This window comes from Quercus robur, chromosome 11 (assembly GCF_932294415.1).
Source record: "Quercus robur chromosome 11, dhQueRobu3.1, whole genome shotgun sequence".
Lineage (NCBI taxonomy): Eukaryota > Viridiplantae > Streptophyta > Magnoliopsida > Fagales > Fagaceae > Quercus > Quercus robur.
In genome coordinates, this window is record NC_065544.1 from 17,583,852 (window position 1) to 17,589,210 (window position 5,359).

The 5,359-nt window shown below is 33.9% G+C and overlaps 1 long non-coding RNA gene across 1 annotated transcript; it reads right to left on the bottom strand.

The window, feature by feature from the left end:
• Positions 1-1,709: 1,709 nt before the first annotated feature.
• Positions 1,710-4,419, bottom strand: LOC126706405 (uncharacterized). Its single transcript, XR_007648587.1, has 4 exons — positions 3,973-4,419; positions 3,780-3,847; positions 2,466-2,634; positions 1,710-2,101 (listed from the first exon to the last, which is right to left on the bottom strand). It is a non-coding gene; the product is annotated as an uncharacterized LOC126706405 (long non-coding RNA).
• Between the last annotated feature and the right edge of the window lie 940 nt (positions 4,420-5,359).

Sequence of the window (5,359 nt, forward strand, 5' to 3'; positions counted from 1 at the left end):
GCGTCACTACTAGTCCTGAGCTTGTCTCGCAAGGCTAAGGCAATTGATAAGAAACTTTTAACATGAATGACGCGGTTTCGTAACTCATTCTATTTAGTTTTACTGTTTACATAGTTAAGGAAATAAGACATAACTCTTGTTTATAGTTAGATTTTAGTCCAAACTTTCATCCATTGTTGTTGATTACTCCACTTCCTGTGTTGTTAAATGGTTCTTGAGCAACTATATAGTAAATTAGTAATTTTTTTTTTTTTTTTGCTGAAAGTAAATTAGTAATATATAGAGTGACTTCGTTAACAATTTTCATGTTTTTATTGGTTCCTGACCCGTGCATGCATGAAAATAACTGAATTTGAAGAAAAATATCATTATATTTGATCTGGATAGTAAATGCATAAAATAGATTTCTATCTAATTAATTAACATGGAAATCGTTAAAAAAAAAAATTATAATCACAATGGTAGTAACACTTTATAACTAAAAGATGCACAAAAAGGAATGGAACAATATGGCGTTGGCCAATATTAGACCTTGTTTGATAACTGTATTTAAACAATAAAACTTAAATAATGTTACTAGAAATCTCTTATTAAACAGCACTCCACCACCGAGAAAGAACACGCTTAAACGCCATTACCAGTCTTCGTCTCTTCCACTCAGTCTCTCACTCAGAAAAGAATAATTTCCTCTCTCAGCCAGTCAAAAACGGACACGCTTAGCACCAATTTTCAAAAGCAAAAGACTGTTCTGGTAGGCAGCAACTGAGCAAGGCAAAAGCTCAACTTTTGAGCTTCAAACAAAACTGGGTGCTCTGGATTACAAAAAGTTTCTCACTTTTTTTCTCTCGGTTTTGTCAATGTTCAATTATGAGCTAGTAATTTCAACCAACAAAAGTCTTTTGCTTTTGGAAAATTGTTGTACTCCAAACACGCTGAAGGTAAAAAGGAGAAAAGGCTGAAAAGTATAAGAGCATCCTGGATTTTATTAATGTGTGCCCTTAGGGCACACATTAATTTTCATTTTTGGAAATAATTTTCTGGAGAATTGAAAAAGTAATGACAGCTTTTTCAATTACCGAGAAAATGTTTCCAAAACTAGAAAGCTTAATGTGTGCTCTAAGGGCACACATTAACCGGACCCAATCCTAAATGCTAAAATATTTAAATACTAAAGCATTTACCGTTCTAAAATCCTACTTTATCAATTTTAACCTACCATTTTACAATCCACCAAACATCAAACATTCTATTTTTTTTCAACTTCATTTCAATAATATTATTTTTATTCATTCTTTTCTGTTTTCTTTATTCTTTCTTTATGTTTTCAAATAACTACAATTAACTACCATTTTTTCTGTACCCAGCAACAACCCTCACAACTCCTTCACCAACCTTCTCATCCTTGCAGCATCAACAAATGATCCACCTGATGCATACATGCTCAATGCATGCAAATAACCTGCTGAATTTAAAGGCTCCAATTGCTCAATGCAAGCAAATAACCTGATAACTTAGAATACATATCAATTAAAGAATTCCCCATATATACTTCAAAACCAAAACCTCTACTGATCACTAACCCGTGAACCATTCTTCCTATATTCAAGTCCCCTAAATTAGCGATTGCTTTAAGGAGACCCACCATAGTTATACCATCTGGTTCAATGCCAACCTCAAAAACCATCTCTCTGAACACCTGTAAACCAACCTGAGCTAGGAATAAATGGACGTGCTCTTGATATTTAATAAAGTGAGTTTTCCAGAATGGAACTTCCAAAATTGTCAGGCACAAAAAGTCGCTGTTGCAAATTCATCCAAAGCAAGAAAGAAAAAAATAAAAAAGAAACATTTAGAAAAGCTGGCCATATTTATCTTCTCAATTAAATTGTGCAGAAACTGGGTTTTACAGTACTCCTCAAGTTGTTGAACTTCCTGAGAGAAATTCTGAAAGTAAGGGAGCAAAAGACCAGCCTCAGCATACATTTGTCCAACACTTCACACACTTAGCTAAGCTTCCAGAGAGCCACACAGCTTTTATAAAGAGAAGAACTTTTGATTCGCTTCCCCCAAGACAAAACAAAGTGACAAAAGCAGAGCAGTCCTACAAAGAGAAATTGGCAACTAGCAATCAGCAACACTAAACTAGCAATGTAGTTCAATAAAAGTTCACATACATAGAATTTAAAGCACTTAAAGATGAAAGATAAACGCCAAGAATTGCAATAGCAGTTCAACCTTAGTTGTCAAAGCCAAATTCCAACAAAAAAATCCATAGAATTGCAATATAGCTACAAGAGCAAAACTATTGGCAAATACTAGAGTGAAAATGGAAATAAGTTTTCTTAATTCCTTTTTTATTATATATATATATATATATATATATTGTACTTGAATATTGAGTGTACCTATAAGATACAAGCATGAAACTCTGCAATGTAAAAACTGGGATAAATTTGTAAAATTACCAATCAGACTTCAATCTTCAATTACCAATCAGATAAATTTGTAATATTTTGTAATCTCCCACACCTTTCAGTTGATTGGCACCCAGGTTTACAGTAACCAGATATCCACTGTCAAATTTTCCATCAATTGTTCCAGTTACCGAACAGAGAGGTGATAGTATTGAAGAAGCTGCATATAAGATAAATAGAATGGATCTTTATTGCAGCAACACATGCTAACATATAACCAACCAATTGAAAAACTATATCACATAGGCATAATGCTCAAAATGGGAATCATGATGCAGGGAGCAAGTTTACAAATTTCACAGACAGCTTCCCTATTAAAATTTCTACAGCTGATTGACTTTCTTAAGTACAATTTGATGAAGTTAGTGCAAAGGGGCTCAGACACATGCACACCCTCATACACAACCAGCAGATCCTATTATTTAAATGGCACCAAAATCTCAAAGTCTCAATTTCACTGAATTCAAACATGATGTATGAAATTTCATACTAGTATAATGTTCATATGTGGATGTTGAACCCATAATATATAAATAAATAAAGGGCAGTAACCTGCGCACAATACTTCCACTGACCCCGTAATATATGATTACATTATTTGAAAAATGATTATTCTGCTTACTTAGAAGGTATAACTCTTGCTGAACCATTTAATTGAATTCTCAAAAGCTATCAAAGGAGAAAGTTATGGAGCATTGATGGGAACCATTTAGGTGTGCACAATAGCAAAGGAAAATAGTAAGTCTTAATTGTTCAAACATATGTATCTGAACTTGAGCATGAGGCAAAAGGGCTAAAACATCATTCGAGAGACAAAACTACAGGCAGCACAGGTAAACAATTTTTGTAGTAATCATATATGTGCATCATGATACGATATATAATGTGAATACACTGAATAACTTTCACACTGATACGATATATATGTCAGTACACTTGTCCAATATAAAATCTTAATTGTTAAATACACACTCTTTCAACTTCAGCCTACCATAAGCTCCATATACCTTAACTCAGACGTCTATTCTGAAAAGATGTTTGATAGAATTTTCATAAGCTCAATCTAGGAAACAAACCCAAATTGTAAATAATTACAACTATAGTAAATATTAGTTCTCAACAACCAAGGAAATGAAAATGAATGGGAAATAAGGATCGCAACAAATCCTATTATGGTTTATATGTTGAGCAAAGTTTAATTTCATGTGTGTAGAGAAAAATGCAAATCTGTCTAAAATCTGTTCAACATATAAAACTATAAAGATGATACTAGAATTTTAAGGAGGAATTTCAGCAAACACAAACCTGTGCTTCACGTTCAATGCTGTTATCCTGAGGAGTGAAGCAAGATTGCTGGTATCACTCTTTCAACTCTGAAAATACAAGAAGAAGAATGCTTTCCAATATATCATCATGATAAATTCCACAAAAACATTTCAAAAAGAAACAATTAAAGATTCAGACTAAAATCATAGAAAGATTGACAGATATAACTAACCTGTTTGGAGTTGAATCGGCTAAAGTTTTGCCCCAATCGGTGATGAACTTGTGACAAACTTCTGACAGCAATACAAGACCCACAAAATCCCTAACCCAAAACGAAACCTAAATGGAAGCCTGACCCATGGAGCTTCAGTCTGACCCAAATGGAAGCCTAATCCCCTCCCTTGAATCTTCGGTTTTGAGATGACAATATGGGTTTCAAGAATAGTTTTTGGGTTCGGTATGGGTTCACTCAGAGGAAGAAGAGCAGAGGCTGTGTTTGTGATGGTGGCTCGGTCAGAGGGAGTAGTGAAGCGGAGATGGATTTGGCGGCGTGGGTTGAGGGAAGGGAAGAGCGGCTTGGGTTGAAGGAGAACGAAGAAAAAAAAAAAAAGGAGAGGAGGCAGAGACGTAAGCGTGGGAGAAAGAGAGAACCAGAAAAAAAAAATGAGGGAAAACCAAAGGAGATAGGCGCAAAAAGGGAAGCGTGTTTTATTAAACCAATTTTTTTTTTTTTTTTTTTACAATCTTGCTACAGTGGGCTGCTAGAGATAGCAGTCCACTGTAGCTGGATTGCAAAAATTATAGGATTTAAAAGCTTTGATGTAGTATGTTTTTTGATATTTTGACGATAAAATTTAAGATTTATACCATTTGGCATTCTTAATGAGAATGCTCTAAAGAGAGTTAAACAGAGTTTTTTTACATTTTGGAACAGCTTTCGAGGTGCCACCGAATTAGAATTGGTATAGGGTGACCACAATGTTCTTTTTGAGTAAGAGCAACAAAAGAGTTAAAAATTATTAAAAATTATAATTTTTAGTAATTTAAAAAATAACTTTATTTATTTTAATAATTTACTTTACAAAACACCCACCATAAAATGCATCTATATTGTTAGGGACATATTGTATGTAGTTGGTTAATTCTTTAGCAAAACGCACTTTACTTGTATTTGAGTAGATCTAGGATGAGTTTAGTAATTCAAGAAACAAGTGTTCAAGTTAAGTACTGAAACCATGCAAGTCTGACCAAGAAACAAGTGAAAAAGTATTGTTCATTAAAACTCGACAGAAGTCTCAACAGAATCATTTCTATCGAGAATTACTGTTGAAGCTCGACATAAGTTGTATCTATCGAGAATTACGAAACCAAACTTTTCAAATCTGATTATATGCATAATATTGAGTAATTGTGTAGGGTTTCTTTTCTCACAACCCTAGACATATATAAAGATTATTTTAAGGGCCGTCACAAAGGATGCAAGGTTATGCAAAAGAATAATTCATGTATTGTGTGACCGAAGGCAGAAATTGCTCTAGTTCATCATATTCTTTATAGAAGCTACTGCGTCTTTACACCAAGGGTTTTGTGACTAAGGAGCTTCCTGATCTTCATTGTTG